Here is a 16,796-nt window from a genome sequence, read left to right as displayed (position 1 = left end):
GGGAGAGGGCTAGAGTCCATCGGAGAATTCACTGGAAGAATCCACAACACGCACACAAAAGAAAGTAACAAGAAGCTGGAAGAGTATCAAACCCTGAGAGATTTAGTATTCTGTGGAAAGGGTATTCTCTAGCCTTTGACTGCTGGTATCCAAACTCAAGGAGAGCTTCTCTGCCCTCATGAGTCCAAATGCTGGAGTGGACTGCAATCTGGGGACTTCTTGGGTCCTTGCTCACACAAAGTCCCCTCCCTTTCCCTCTGGTCCTGAGCTGTACTAGCAGGCAACATACTGGGCGTGCACCCACTGTGATCATTTCTTTTGCTTGAGGACCTTCAGCCCTTGTGTCTTCCCCAGGACTATATCCCTTGCCGAGATTCTCCAGCACAGGCCTGGATGGTGGCAGTCCCTGAGGCGGCTAAACCCAGATAAGCAGCCGGATTCACAGTAGTCTGGCCCGCACAGATCACCGTTCCCATGGGAACGGGGAGTGCACCACACAAAGGGAACACCCCTTGGGACAAAAGAAACCAAAATATGAACCTTGAGTACCACGACTTCCTGCCTGTGGGAAGTTTCTTTCAGCAGAGGAACAGGTGCAGTACTGGACTCCGTGGGGAAAGACTAAGGTTCTACCCTAGCAGTGGAGGAGCCTCGGTGCTTGTAAAGGGGCTTCTCTCCCTCTTGTTCAACAATGCAGATACAGCTGGGGCTTCTCCCACAGGAGCTCAGTGAGAGTGGACCTATGGAGGAACTTTCTCAAGCACTTTGGGGTGACTGCATCCCCTTGGGAGGAGTGCCCTCTGGGCTCAGGATTTCATGAGAGATAGAGTCCCACTGTCTCTGGATATGGAATGTCAGTGTTCCTGCAGATGGACAGAGGTGCTTGTCTGATCTAAATATCCAGAATATAGGGATGGTGGGGGACGACAGGGAGGTTGCTTTCCTGCTGGCCTGGTAGTGAAGCTGAGGTGGCTCCCTCTCCTCCCACGGTGAAGACCTCGGTGCATTTCACTGGGAGCACCCCCACCCCAGCTGCCTCTGTCAAGGCTGAGACTTTTGTCCACCACTGGGGTACTGCATATACCCACCACCTGCTTCAGCTGCAGCTGGCTTTCACCCATGGGCGCCTCCTACTGGCCTAAAGGCTGAACTATTCTACCCTAGTGAAAAAAAGACTTCGGGAGGAGAGTAGTGCACACTACTGGGGAACAAGATAAGCTTCCTGAGACCTCTGCCACTCTGGGCCCACAGGAGACAATGAACCTTCCCACACACTAAGTACACTGCTACTAAAACCAGCACCTGAGAAAGCCATCGCACACAGATTCTCTATAACCAAGAAACTCAACAAAGACTTTGCCACTGAAAGCACCCAGAGCTGAAGCTAGGTGATTACAAATGACACACATTAAAGTCACATCCTTAAAGGGAAAAAAAAAAAAGAACCCAGTCAAATCAAAAGTAAATTCAATAATAATAACAAGAAATAGTTTATCCAGATGGGAAGAAACCAGAAAAATAATTCTGGTAATATGAAAAAAGTTTTATTTACAATACCACCCCCTCCCCAATACATACTAACTCTCCAGCAACGGATCCAAAACAAAATTAAATCTTTGAAATACCAGATAAAGAAGTCAAAATATTCATTATAAAGTTATTCAATGAGACCCAAGAGAAAGTTGAAAACCAATACAAAGAAATAAAAAAAAAATACAGGATATAAATGAAATTTTCTAGAGAAGTCGATATTAAAAAAAAAAAAAAACAGAACTTCTGGAAATGAAGGACTCATTTAGGGAGTTACAAAATGCAGTGGAAATTTTTAACAACAGACTAGATCAAGTAGAAGAAAGAATTTCAGAGTCTGAAGGCAAGGCTTTCAAATTAAACCAGTCAGACAAAAATTAAGAAAAAAGAATACAAAGAAACAAACAAAATCTCCAAGAAATACGGGACCATGTAAAACATCCAAATCTAAGAATCAAAGTTGTTCCTCAGGGAGAAGAAAAAGCAAAAAGTTTAGAAAACCTACTTCAAGGGATAATTGAGAAAAACTTTCCTAATCTTGCTAGAAATTTAGACATCCAAATACCAGAAGCTCAAAAAACTCCTGGGAGATTCATTGAAAAAAGGAGATCACCAAGGCATATGGTCATCAGGCTATCTAAAGCCAATGCAAAGGCAAGAATTCTAAGAGCAGTGAGATAAAAGCATCAAATAAATGATAAAGGAAAAACTATCAGACTAACTTCTCAGCTGAAATCTTGTAAGGCAGAAGGGATTCAGGTCCTATCTTTAGTCTCCTCAAACAGAATAACTGTCAGAAAAGAATTCTGCATAGAGAAAAACTAAGTTTAAGAAATGAAGGCAAAATAAAGACTTCCAAAGAAAAGCAAATGCTGAGGGAATCCGTCACCAGTAGGCTAGCTCTATGAGAAATGCTCAGTGGAGTTCTAAACATCTAAATGAAAGGGCTAGGCCAGGCATGGTGGCTCATGCCTGTAATATCAGCACTTTGGGAGGCCAAGGCAGGTGGATCACTTGAGGTCAGAAGTTCAAGAACAGCCTGGACAACATGGGTGAAACATCGTCTTTACTAAAAATACAAAAATTAGCTGGGCATGGTGGCTTGCACCTGTAAGTCCCAGCTACTCGGGAGGCTGAGGTAGGAGGATCACTTAAGCCTGGGAGGCAGAGGTTGTAGTGAGCCAAGATCATGCCACTGTACTCCAGCCTGGGTGACAGAGTGACTCCATCCCAACAAATAAATACATATATAGACACATACATAAATGAAAGGGCTTATAACAATAACACAATAAAGAAAACAAAGCAACTAGGTAACAATCAATATGATGACTGCAAGAGTAGCTCCATATCAATACTATTTTCAAATGTAAATGGTGTAGTGCCCCACTTAAAAGATACAGATTGGCAGAATGGATTTTAAAAAACACAGACCAAACATCTGCTGCCTTCAAGAGACCCACCTAACCTATATAAAGATTCTTGTAGAGTCAAGGAAAGATATGGAAAAAAATATATTACACGTGAATGGAAGCCAAAAGAGAGCAGGAGTAGCTATTTTATATGAGAAAAAAACAGACTTTAAATAAAAAGACAAAGAAAGTCATTACATTATAACAGAACAATTCAACAAGAAGATATAATAATTCTAAATACATATGCAGCTAACACTGGAGCACCCATAGTCATCAAACAAATTCTGCTAGACCTAAGAAGAGAGGTAGACAGCAAGACAATAACAGTGGGAGACTTCAACACTTCATTGACAGCACTACATAGATCGCTGAGGTAGAATGTCGACAAAGAAACACTGGACATAAACTGGACTCTAGAACAAATGGACCTAACAGACATTCACAGAACATTCTACCTGAAAACTGCAGGGTATACATTCTCATCAGCACATGGAACATTTTCAAAGATAGACCATACAATAGGACACAACACAAATCTCAATAAATTTAAAAAGTCAAAATCATACCAAGTATCTTCTTAGACTACAGCAGAATAAAACTAGAAATTAATTCTAAGGGGAACTCTCAAAACTATACAAATACATGAAAATTAAACCATATGCTCCTGAATTATTTTTGAGTCAACAATAAAATCAAGATGAAATTTTTAAAAATTTTGAAATGAATAATAACAGTGACACAAGTTACCCAAATTCCTGGGATACAGCAAAAGCAGTGCTATGAAAAAAGTTTATAATGCTAAATGTCTACATCAAAAAGACAGAAAGATCAAAGATTGGCAACATAATGTCACACCTCAAGAAACGAGAGAAACAACAAACCAAACCCAAAGCTAGCAGAAGAAAAACAACAGAGATCAGAGTAGAACTAAATGAAATTGAAACCAAAAGACAATACAAAGGATCAATGAAACAACAGGTTGGTTCTTTGAAAACATAAACAAAAATGACAGACCACTAGCTAATCAAGAAAAGAAGAGAGAAGATTCAAACAAGCTGAATCAGAAATGAATATGCAGACATTATAACTGATACTGCAGAAATACAAAAGATCGTGCAAGACTACTATGAACATTTCTATGTGCTAGAAAATCTACAGGAAATGGATAGATTCCTAGAAACACACAACCTCCTAAGCTTGAATCAAAAAGATAAAGAAATCTTGAGCTGATCAGTAATAAGGAGTGAGATTGAATCAGTAACAAAACATCTCCCAACAAGATAAAGACTAGGATCAGACATATTCACAGCTGAATTCTACCACACATTTCAAAGAACTGGTACCAATCCTAGTAAAACTATTCCAAAAGACAGAGCAAGAGGGAATCCTCCCTCACTCATTCTACAAAGTCGGTATCACCCTGATACCAAAGCAAGGAAAGGACATAACAACAACAAAAAAGAACTACAGACCAACATTCCTAATAAATATAGATGCAAAAAGCCTCAATAAAATACTAGCAAACTGAATCCAACAGTACGTTGAAAAGATAATTCAATCTGATCAACTGGGCTTCATCCCAGGGATATAAGGATGGTTCAACAAATGCAAGTCAATAAATTGACTCATCACATAAACAGAATTAAAAACAGAAACCATACGATTATTTTAAAAGATGCAGAAAAACCATTCAATAAAATCCAGCATCTCTTCATGATAAAAACCCTGAACAAACTAGGCATAGAAGAAATATACCTTAAAATTACAAAACCCAAAATAAGACAAATCCACAGCCAACATCATATTGAATAGGGAGAAGGTGAAAGTGAAAGCCTTTCCCCTAAGAACTAGAACAAGACAAGAATGCCTGCTTTCATTACTTCTATTCAACATAGCACTGGAAGTCCTAGCCAGAGCAATCAGGCAAAAGAAAGAAATAAAGGGGAAGTCAAACTACCTCTGTTTATATCTCTGATTTTATACCTAGAAAACTCTAAAGACTCCCAGATTTTATAAATTCAGTAATGTCTCAGGTTACAAAATCAAAGTACACAAATCCATAGCACTGCTATGTATTAATAACGAACAAGCTGAGAATCAAATCCATAACTCAATCCTATTTACAATAGTTGCGAAGAAAGAAAAAAAGAACTACAAAACAGTGACGAAAGAAATCAAAGATGATACAAATGGAAAAACATGCCATGCTCAGGGATTGGAAGAATCAATATTGTGAAACTGACAATACTTCCCAAAGCAATCTATAGATTCACTGCAACTCCTATCAAAATATTAAGGTCATTTTTTCACAGATTTAGAAAAAAACAATCCTAAAGTTCATATGCAACCAAAAACCATCCTGAATAGTCAAAGTAATCCAAAGCAAAAAGAAGAAATCTGGAGACATCACATTACCTGACTTAAAATTATACTACAAGGCTATAGTAACTAAAACAGTACAAAAATAGACACACAAAGCCTCTCCCAACATGGCGGCCTCAACAATACCAGTTTCCAGTGTGACCCATTATTGACCTTCAAGAACTAAGTGTAAAAGAAGAATAAGAAGACTAACAGACTTTCTGGCTGAGGATGGGGGTACTGGTGGAGGAAGCACCTATGTTTCTAAACCAGTCAGCTGGGCTGATGAAACAGATGACCTGGAAGGAGATGTTTCAACAGCTTGGAACAGTAATGATGAAGATGTGTATAGGGCACCTCCAATTGACCGTTCCATCCTTCCCACTGCTCCAGGGGCTGCTTGGGAACCCAATATCGACTGGAGCCATCTTCCCAAATCGTCACCCTACATTGCTTTTCTAGGGAACCTACCCTATGATGTGACAGAAGAGTGCATTAAGGAATTCTTTAGAGGACTAAATATCAGTGCAGTGCGTTTACCACGTGAACCCAGCAATCCAGAAGTTGAAAGGTCTTGGTTATGCTGAATTTGAGGACCTGGATTCCCTGCTCAGTGCCCTGAGTCTCAATGAAGAGTCTCTAGGTAACAGGAGAATTCGAGTGGACGTTGCTGATCAAGCACAGGATAAAGACAGGAATGATCGTTCTTCTGGCCATGATAGAAACTGGGATTATGACAAAACAGATACAGACTGGAGGGCTCGTCCTGCCACAGACAGCTTTGATGACTACTCACCTAGAAGAGGTGATGATAGCTTTGGAGACAAGTATCAAGATCGTTATGATTCAGACTGGTATCGTGATGAGTACTGGGATGGCACACACAGGGATATGGATTGATATGGCAGCCGGGATCGCTATGATGACAAAGGCAGCAGAGACTATGATAGACGCTATGATTCCCAGATAGGCAATGGCAGAAAAGCATTTGGCAGTGGGTACCGCAGGGATGATGACTACAGAGGAGGTGGGGACCACGATGAAGACTGATCTAACAGACAGGATGATCGGTCATAGAGCTCCAGAGATGATTACTCTTGGGATGATTACAGGCGTGATGATAGAGGTCCCCCCCAAAGACCCAAACTGAATCTAAAGCCTCAAAGTACTCCTAAGGAAGATGATTCCTCTGCTAGTACCTCCCAGTCCAGTCGAGCTGCTTCTATCTTTGGAGGAACAAAGCCCATTGACACAGCTGCTAGAGAAAGAGAAGTAGAACAGCTACAGAAGGAACAAGAGAAGTTGCAGCGTCAGCTGGATGAGCCAAAACTAGAACGATGGCCTTGGGAGAGACACCCAAGCTGGCAAAGTGAAGAAACTCAGGAACAGGAACGGTCGAGGACAGGAAGTGAGCCATCACAGACTGGGACCTCTGCCACATCCAGCAGAAATGCACGAAGGACAGTGAGAAGTCTCTAGAAAATGAAACACTCAGTAAGAAGGAAGACTGTCACTCTCCAACTTCTAAACCTCCCAAACCTGATCAGCCCCTAAAGGTAATGCCAGCCCCTCCACCAAAGGAGAATGCTTGGGTGAAGTGAAGTTCTAACCCTCCTGCTCTATCACAGAGCTCAGATACAGAGCAGCAATCCCTACAAGTGGTGGGGGAAAAGTAGCTCCAGCTCAACCATGTGAGGAAGGACCAGCAAGGAAAGATGAAAATAAAGTAGATGGGATGAATGTCCCCAAAAGCCAAACTGGGAACTCTAGCCATGGTCCAGGAGACAGAGAGAACAAAGACCACTGGACGGAGTCAGATAGGAAAGATGGCAAAAAGGATCAAGAGTCCAGATCTGAACCTGAGCCAAAGAAACCCGAGGAAAATCTAGCTTCCAAGTTCAGTTCTGCAAGCAAGTATGCTGCTGTCTCCGTTGATGGTGAAAATGAAAACGAGGGAGAAGATTACACCGAATAGACCTCAACATCCTGTGCTTTCTCCTACTTTCTCTGCACCCTGGAACATTCGAGAGCAAATCAAACCTCTACCCAGACAAGACAAAATAAAACTCACCATCTCCTGGAAAAAAAAAAAAAAAAAAAGACACACAGACCAATGGAACAGAATAAACAGCCCAGAAATAAGCCAAATACCTAAAACCAACTCATCTTTAGCAAAGCACATAAAAACACACACTGGAGAAAGAACACTCTATTCAATAAATGGTACTGGGAAAATTGAAAAACAACATGCAAAGAATGAAACTGGATCCCTATCTTTCACTATATAAAAAAATTAACTCAAGATGGATTAGACATAAGTCTAAAACCTGAAATCATAAAAATTCTAGAAGAAAACCTGGAAAAACTCTTCTGGACACTGGCCTAGGCAAAGAACTTACGACTAAGACCCCAAAAGCAAATGTAACAAAAACTTGTAAATGACACGTGACTAAACTACCAATGGATCCAGCAATCCCACTACAGGGTATCTACAGAGTCCATAAGGAACTCAAGCAAATCAGCAAGAAAGGAAAAATCCCATTAACAAGTGGGCAAATGACAAGAACAGACATTTCTCAAAAGATATACAAATGGCCAACCAACATGAAAAAAAATGCCACTAATGTCAGTAATCATCAGGGAAATGCATATTAACACCACAGTGAGATACCTCCTTACCCCAGCCAGAATTACCATTATTAAAAAGTCAAAAAACAACAGATGTTGGTGTGGATGCAGTGAAAAGGGAACACTTATACACTATTGATGGGAATGAAAGTTAGTACGATATTTATGAAAGACAGTATGGAAATTTCTCCAAGAACTAAAAGTAGATCTACCATTCGATCCAGCAATCCCACCACTGGGTATCTACCAAAGGAAAAAAAGTCATCATATAAAAAAGATACCTGCATGTGTATGTTTATCACAGCACAATTCAAAATTATAAAGACATGGAATCAACTTAAGTGCCTATCAACCCATAAGTGGATTTAAAAAAATGTGACACACACACACACACACACACACAGACACACACACACACACCATGGAGTGCTACTCAGCCAAAAAAAAAAAAAAAAAGGAAGGAAATAATGTCTTTTGCAGCAATGTGGATGCAATTGGGGGCCTTATCCTAGGTGAAGTATCTCAAGAATGAAAAACCAAATACCACATCTTCTCCCTTGTAAGTGGGAGCTAAACGAAGGGTATACAAAGGCATACAGAATAGTATAGGGGACACTGGAGGCTCAGAAGATGGGAGGGTGAGAGGGGGCTGAGGGATAAATAATTACCTACTGAGTACAATGTACATTATTTGGGTGATGGGTACCCTTAACGCCCAGACTTCCTCAGTATAAAATTCATCCATATAACCAAAAACCATTTGTATCCCTAAATAGAAATACAATTTAAGAAAAAAAGAAAAAGAAAGTAGGGTTCAAATATTAAGAAAGAATGTGAAACCTACTCTGTGCTCTAGAAATGGAACAACAAAGTCTGAATGACAGCACATCTTTTTACAGCACGGTTTCCTGAATATTTTAAGCCCACTGGTAAGACCTAATGCTCAGAAAAAAATGATTCCCTTGAAAATATTACTACTTATTGACAATATACTTGGTCATCCAAGAGCTCTAATGGAGATGCACAAAGAGATTAATGTTTTCATTTCTGCTAACACAACATTCATTCTGCAGTCCATGGATCAAGGATTAATTTTACTTTCAAGTTTTATTATTTAAGAAATGTCTTGCAAGGCAACAGCTGCCATAGATAGTGATTCTTCTGATGGATTTGAGCAAAGTAAATTGAAAATCAGGGAAAGCCTCGCCATTCTAGATGCCACTAAGAACATTCAACATTCGTGAGAGGAAGTCAAAATGTCAATATTAACAGGAGTTTGGAAGAAGCTGATTCCAACTGTCATGGATAAGTGTAAGGAGTTCAAGACTTCAATGGAAGAAGAGTGAGCAGATGTGGTGGAAATAGCAAAAGAACTAGAATTATAAGTGGACCATAAAATGAGACTAAATTCCTGTAACCTCATGATGAAACTTGAATGGATGAGGAATTGATTGTTATGGATGAGCAAAGAAAGTGGTTCTTGAGATGAAATTTACTCCTGGTAAACAGCTGTGAATATTACTGAGTTGACAACAAAGGATTCAGAATACTTCACATACTTAGCTGACAAAGCAGTGGCAGGGTTTGGGAGGACTGACTCCGATTTTGAGAGAAGTTCTAATGTGGGTATAATGCTATCAAACAGCATCATGTGTTACAGAGAAATCTATTGTGAAAGGAAGAGTCCTTCAATGTGGCAAACTTCATTGTTGTCTTATTTTGAGAAATTGTCACAGCCATTCCAATCTTCAGCAACCACCAGCCTGATCAGTCAGCAGCCATCAAGACTGAGGCAAGACCTTCCATCAGCAAGAAGTTTACAACTCACTGAAGGTTCAGATGACTGTTAGCATTTTTAAGCAATAATGTATTTTTAACTAAGGCAAAGTCCTTTTTCCAAGATGGACACCCACAATGACAAAACCACATCACTGGAGGGTGCTGATCTCACCCTGCTGACTCTCAACTCAAAAGACGCTGGAGGAGGCAGAAGCTGCATCTCTTTTTGTTCAGCAATGTGTTGCTTTTGTCTACCAAGTGCAGGAAATCCTTTAAGATAAAAAATAAAATACTGCCGAACCTGTGGACAGCTAGCTATGTGGACAAAGTGGGGAACGGCCACATCTCTACTGGGAAGTCCTTTCTCCTGGGCTGGCCCATGGTGAACTTCGTGGCCACATTTTGGGCTCTGAAGATTATCAGCTGTGGGTCACTTCTGGCATGAAAAAGGCCCCATGTCCACTCATTGGTCATGAGCATTCTTACAGAATTAAAATGAGCCATCCTCAAGCCACTATGCTCCTGCCACAGGGACAGGGAACTCCATCTCTCCTTCCATCGTTCAGGAGCCCTTCTTTTGGCAGGGGTCTAACACTTGCCAGGACAACCTGTGCATGACTCTACCAGCCTTAAAGCTAGGCCAGCTCTTTAGAGCTTCTCTCACAGATGTTTGTGAGAATGACAACATACCCACCCCTCTCTGGATATGCCTTTTTAAAAAGCAACCAAAAAGGGCCACTCAACAGAAGGTATCTTCAGAAAATTGGCAAATATAAAATCATATCGAGCCCTAAAGGAGAAACTAAATTCTGGAGATAAAGTGAACTTGGACAATGAGTCCATTCTTCTGGAAACATCATTCTTAAATGAAAGAATATCCAAGGAAGTATATTTTCATCCAATCTCTATGATGAATGGCTTGGTGTATTCATCAAGGGAATGAAAAGGAGAAAATAATTGCTATCCAGAGGCTTTTAGACCAGCTGCCAAAAGCCAATGTTGTTCTCTTGAGATACCTTTTTGGAGTGTACACATTGAACATTCCTCATCCAATCAAATAAAAGCTTATAATTTATCAGCATGTATAGCCCCAAGCATTCTTCAGCTGTCTACTTCCTGCAGCTCAAAACTAGAAAATGCATTCACAAAAAGTCCAGTGTGATGACTCTGATTTTAAAAAGGAGAATTCATAAAAAAGTTTTCTCTTATATAATTTCTCATTGAAAACTGCCTCATGATATTTGGAAAAGACATCACTTCCCTCTTTGGGAAGAACTCAGAGTTGTGATAATAGCCAGAAGGCTTCAGTGAAAACAGAGCAACCTCTTTAATCCAAGCCAGTAAGAGTCATGGTGGTTTACAAGAAAATCACAACTGTAGAATGATGCCCAGGCCCATCTGGAATGGGTCCACCCAGCTACCTGTCCACTGTTTTTCAAGTTACTGAAGATTCAAATCTCCATAGTCACATTTGACTCTTCCTTTTCTTTCATTTTCTAAAGTATTCCACTGAGAACAATTTTCCCAAAATGTTTGCAGAATTTTGCTGAATTTGGATTAAATCCTCAGGTTCTTTCCAAAAATAAGTAAATTTCTTGGCAAAAGAATGAACATGTGGCACCTTAAACTAAGACAACCACCATGGATCATGTTTTTAAATCACTTGTTTTTAGCTGAACACTGAATGAGCACCTTCCAACATCCCAGCTCATCCCATTTTCCTTTTCCTTATACCATATATACATATTTGCAAAAATCTTCCCACAAAATTTATCTTCTCTTTCCATCCCTATCACATCGTATTATTACTTTTCAATTGATATAAAATAAATATATATATTTTTGGAGTAAAAAAGAATTCTGTACTTTTAACTCTTACATATAGGTCTTTGATCTATTTCATATTAATTTTTGTATATGGTGTGAAATAGGGGTCCAGATTCATTCCTCTGCATGTGGACATCCAGCTGTCCCAGCACTATTTGTTGACAACTATCCTTTGCCCCTGAATTGTCTTTGCACGTTCGTGAAAATCGATTGACTACAGATGTGTGGGTTTATTTCCGTACTCTTAATTCTGTTTCGCCGATCTCCTTGTCCTTATGCCAGAACCACACTATTTTAATTATTGTAGCTTTGTAGTAAGTTTTGAAATTGAAAAGTGTGAGTCCAATTTTGTTCTTTTTCGAGGTTGTTTTGGCTAGTCTGGTTCCCTAACCTTTCCATGTGCATTTTAGAATCAGCTCATCAATTTCTGCAAAAAAGATAGTTGCATTTTTCACATAGATTACATAAACATAGGATGTCTTTCCATTTATTTAGGTCTCCTTTAATATCTCTCAACATTTCTTTGTAGTTTTCAATATACAAGTACAAGAACCTATACAAGTCTTACACTTCTTTTGTTAATCCCCTCTACTTTTAAGATGAGGAAGCAAGCCCAGAGCGGCTTTAAAATCCATTCTTACTTCTGCTCTTAGGTGAAAACTTTGTACCCTACTAGAATCTATGCTGACCAATTTACCCTGATTTTTCAAGAATAATTGAGCCAATAATCTGGATTTAAGATACTATCCTAATGAATCTAATCTGCAGCCTGGCGATTAGGGAACCTAGTGAAGGTTCCCTGCCAGTGAAGGAAGTACTTGCTTCCACAGATTAAACAAATTTCATGACAATTCATATGGTATTAGCACACTAATGGCAGCAGGCTCTTTGCAGGTCCAAAGTTGTTTTAGAGAGAAATAACAAGGGCTGGAACCTAAAGGAATAAAATCCAAGTGAAGGACCTGTGGTGGTTTAAAGCATGTCTGAAATTCTTTGACACTCCTCCCCATCAAGAGATGGAGTCTAATATCCCCTGCTAGAATATGGGCTGGCCTTAGTGACTGTAACAAATAGGATGTGGTGGAATTTACACTGTATGACTTCTGAGCCTAGGTCATATACAGGAAAACAGCTCCCACCTAACTCTCTGCCTGGGATTCTGGGCCTTGGAACCCAGCCACCATGCTGTGAGGAAGCCTATATGGAAAAACTTCACATAGGCCTTCCAGTGGACAGGTCCTGCCAAGGTCTTAGTCAACACTCAGATACCTGAGTGACAAAGCCTTCAAGATAAGTCCAGTCCCAGTCACAATGATGACAAACACATTAGAGACCCTGAGCACAAACTGCCTAGCTTAACCCAGTCTACCATCTTAAAAATAAATAATAATGTAAGACAATAATAATAAAAGATTGTTGTTGTTTTTATGCCTCTAAGTTTGGGGTTATTTGCAACAATAGGTAACTGGAAAAAAACCTAAGTCAGATTGCAAACTCTACCATGTACCCAGAACAATTAGGCCAATTACAATTTTGCATACTGTAAAATAGTAACCAAATTACGGTAGTATCTGAACAAGAATTTTAGAGCCTTAGACCCTAAGGGTTAGAAAAGTCCCTTGGGGTTGTATATGTGGACTGTTTGTGTAAAAACATTCATTGTTAACTTGCTTTCTTCCTTAAGAATGTGTTCCCGATGACCCAGGACCTCCCTTAGGCCCCAGTGCACAAAAACTTACATTCAGTTAACCCAGTCATACCATAAAACTTCCTCCTACAGTATGAGGTACATATTTTATTAAATATTTACAGTATTTTGAAATGTAAAGAGAAAATAACTTATTCAAAGGGCAAACACATATGAAATTCAGTACTTAGAAACACAATGTAGCCAACCCAAGGTTCTGTCTTTAATGGTACAAAAAAATAGCTATGGGATGAATTTGGAAATTGTCATCTAAATGTGGCATTTTAAAAGAAACAAGGCTGGGCACGGTGGCTCATGCCTATAATCCCAGCACTTTGAGAGGCCAAGGTGGGCAAGATCACTTAAGGTCAGGAGCTCAAGACCAGCCTGGCCAACATGGCGAAACCCTGTCTCTACTACAAATACAAAAATTACCCAGGCTTGGTAGCACATGCCCAGCTACTAGAGAGGTTGAGGCAGGAGACTTGCTTGAACCTGGGAGCAGAGGTTGCAATGAGCCAAGATCGCACCACTGCACTCCAGCCAGAGCAACAGAGCGAGACTCTGTCTCAAAAAAACAAAAACAAACAAAAAACAAAAAGAAACAAATACTGTATCTCAACTAGAGTAAAATTCACAAATATGTTAATTTATTATCCACTAGTTATTCAAATCTCTGGCAACAGCAAGCTATTTAGAAACCCAAACACAATCATAACATGATCTTACATTTTAATGGCAATTTCTATTGTTGGCAATATATATTGTTGCAAGAAATTTAAAATATTTTAATGGTACAAGACACTCTCAGGAAACTAAATTATTCTATTATTAGCTATTGAACATATTAATAGTAGATGAATAATATCAATAGAACATTTACCGATTTGGTTATTACAAGATGGTACCTTAACATCTTTATTCTAATATTCACTGAAGAGAGCTAAAATAAAGCAACATTTGTTTGGGAGATAGTGATTTGTTGCATAAATCAAAGCTTTTATAGAAAAGATAGGTCTGTCTATTTAATTTCACACCTACCATGGAATTCACAAAAGTAACTGGCAGGCATGAGAACTAAATTCACAATCTTCTGCTCATTAACACTGTTTTAAATCCCTGAGCTACCAATCATATTTCCTAGAAGAACAAGGACTTCACAGTACTATGGTTTCAAAAAATATTCGTGAATTGTTCAGTATGGCAAAGATACATAAAATGAAGCAGAATGGTTGGACAGTAGCTTCTATCATAGTTTGATGATGAAAATATCAAAAATGACTTAATAAGACTAAGTAGTTACTTTAAGTAATAAGCACGATATGGAATAAAAGGGTCACTGAAAGCCTCTTAAACTGAGTAAAGTGGTGCTATGATTGTTATTTATCTGATATTTTAGTGATGGCTTTCTTTATTAGAAAAGTCAAGAGAATAGAACATAAAACCACTTTAAAAAGCTAAAAAAGTCAGGAGTCTGGCAAGATGGCCAAATAGGAACAGCTCTGGTCTGCAGCTCCCAGCAAGACCAATGCAGAAGGCAGGTGATTTCTGCATTTCCAACTGAGGTATCCGGCTCATCTCACTGGGACTGGATAGATAGTGGAAGCAGGGTAGGGCGTCGCCTTTCCCAGGAAAAGCAAGGCTTCAGGGAACTCGCTCCCCTAGCCAAAGGAGGTGGTGAGGGACTATGCTGTGAGGAACGGTACACTCTGGCCCAGATACTACACTTTTCCCACAGTCTTCACAACGCACAGACCAGGAGATTCCCTTAGGTGCCTATACCACCAGGGCCCTGGGTTTCAAGCACAAAATTGGGTGGTCATTTGGGAAGACATCGAGCTAGCTGCAGGAGATTTTTTTCATACCCCAGTGGCACCTGGAATGCCAGGGAGACAGAACCGTTCACTCCCCTGGAAAGGGGGCTGAAGCCAGGGCACCAAGTGGTCTAGCTCAGCAGATCCCACCCCCATAGAGCCCAGCAAGCTAAGATCCACTGGCTTGAAATTCTCGTTGCCAGCACAGCAGTCTGAAGTTGACCTGGGACGCTCTAGCTTGGTGGGGAAAGGGGTGTTCACCACTACTGAGGTTTGAGTAGGTGGTTTTCCCCTCACAGTGTAAACAAAGTCATGGGGAAGTTCCAACTGGGCGGAGCCCACCGCAGCTCAGCAAAGCTGCTGTAGCCCGACTACCTCTCTAGATTCCTCCTCCCTGGGTAGGGCATCTCTGAAAAAAAGGCAGCAGCCCCTGTCAGGGGCTTATACATAAAACTTCCATCTCCCTGGGACAGGGGGAAGGGGCAGCTGTGGGCGCAGCTTCAGCAGACTTAAATGTCCCTTCTTACCAGCTGTGAAGAGAGCAATGGACCTCAAGTCTGCTGAGGGTCAGACTGCCTCCTCAGGTGGGTTCCTGACATCTGTGTCTCCTGACTGGGAGACAGTTCCCAGCAGGGGCCGACAGACATCTCATACAGGAGAGATCCAGCTGGCATCTGGCGGGTGCCCCCTGGGACAAAGCTTCCAGAGGAAGAAACAGGTGGCAATCTTTGCTGTTCTGCAGCCTCCGCTGGTGATACCCAGGCAAACAGGGTCTGGAGTGGACCTCCAGCCAAGTCCAGCAGACCTGTGGCAGAGGGCCCTGACTGTTAGAAGCAAAACTAATCAACAGAAAGGAATAGCATCAATATCTTGACAAAAAGGATGTCCACTCAGAGACCCCATCCGAAGGTCACCAAAGACTAAAGGTAGATAAATCCACGAACAGGGGGAGAAACCAGTGCAAAAAGGCTGAAAATTCCAAAAACCATTAGCCTCTTCTCCTCCAAAGGATCACAACTCCTTGCCAGCAAGGGAACAAAACTGGATAGAGAATGAGTTCGATGAACTGACAGAAGTAGGCTTCAGAAGGTGGGTAATAACAAACTCCTCTGAGCTAAAGGAGCATGTTCTAACCAAATGCAAGGAAGCTAACAACTTTGAAAAAAGGTTAGATGAATTGCTAACTAGAATAACCAGCTTAGAGAAGAACATAAATGACCTGACAAAACTGAAAAACACGGCACGAGAACTTCATGACACATACACGAGTATCAAGAGCCAAATCGATCAAGCGGAAGAAAGGATATCAGAGACTGAAGATCAACTTAATGAAATAAAGCAAGAAGACAAGATTAGAGAAAAAATAATGAAAGGAATGAACAAAGCCTCCAAGAAATATGGGACTATGTGGAAAGACCAAACCTATGTTTGGTTGGTGTACCTGAAAGTGATGGGGAGAATGGAACCAGGCTAGAAAACACTCTTTGAGATATTATCCAGGAGAACTTCCCCAACCTAGCAAGACCGACCAAATTCAAATTCAAGAAATACAGAGAACACCACAAAGATACTCCTTGAGAAGAAACAACCCCAAGACACATAATTGTCAGACTCACCAAGGTTGAAATGACGGAAAAAATGTTAAGGGCAGCCAGAGAGAAAGGTTGGGTTACCCACAAAGGGAAGCCCATCAAACTAACAGCAGATCTCTCTGCAGAAACCCTACATGCCAGAAGAGAGTGGGGACCAATATTC

General features: G+C 40.5%; 1 protein-coding gene and 1 pseudogene across 6 annotated transcripts in view; one reads left to right on the top strand and one right to left on the bottom strand.

Moving 5' to 3' along the window:
* Positions 1–16,796, bottom strand: part of PHKB (phosphorylase kinase regulatory subunit beta) — a 239,098-nt gene that overhangs the window by 125,903 nt on the left and 96,399 nt on the right. The gene's annotated exons all lie outside the window — the stretch shown is intronic.
* Positions 1,783–7,339, top strand: LOC129457620 (eukaryotic translation initiation factor 4B-like; annotated as a pseudogene).

This window comes from Symphalangus syndactylus, chromosome 11 (assembly GCF_028878055.3).
Source record: "Symphalangus syndactylus isolate Jambi chromosome 11, NHGRI_mSymSyn1-v2.1_pri, whole genome shotgun sequence".
NCBI classification, from domain to species: Eukaryota; Metazoa; Chordata; class Mammalia; order Primates; family Hylobatidae; genus Symphalangus; species Symphalangus syndactylus.
This window is presented reverse-complemented; position numbering and strand designations above follow the sequence as displayed.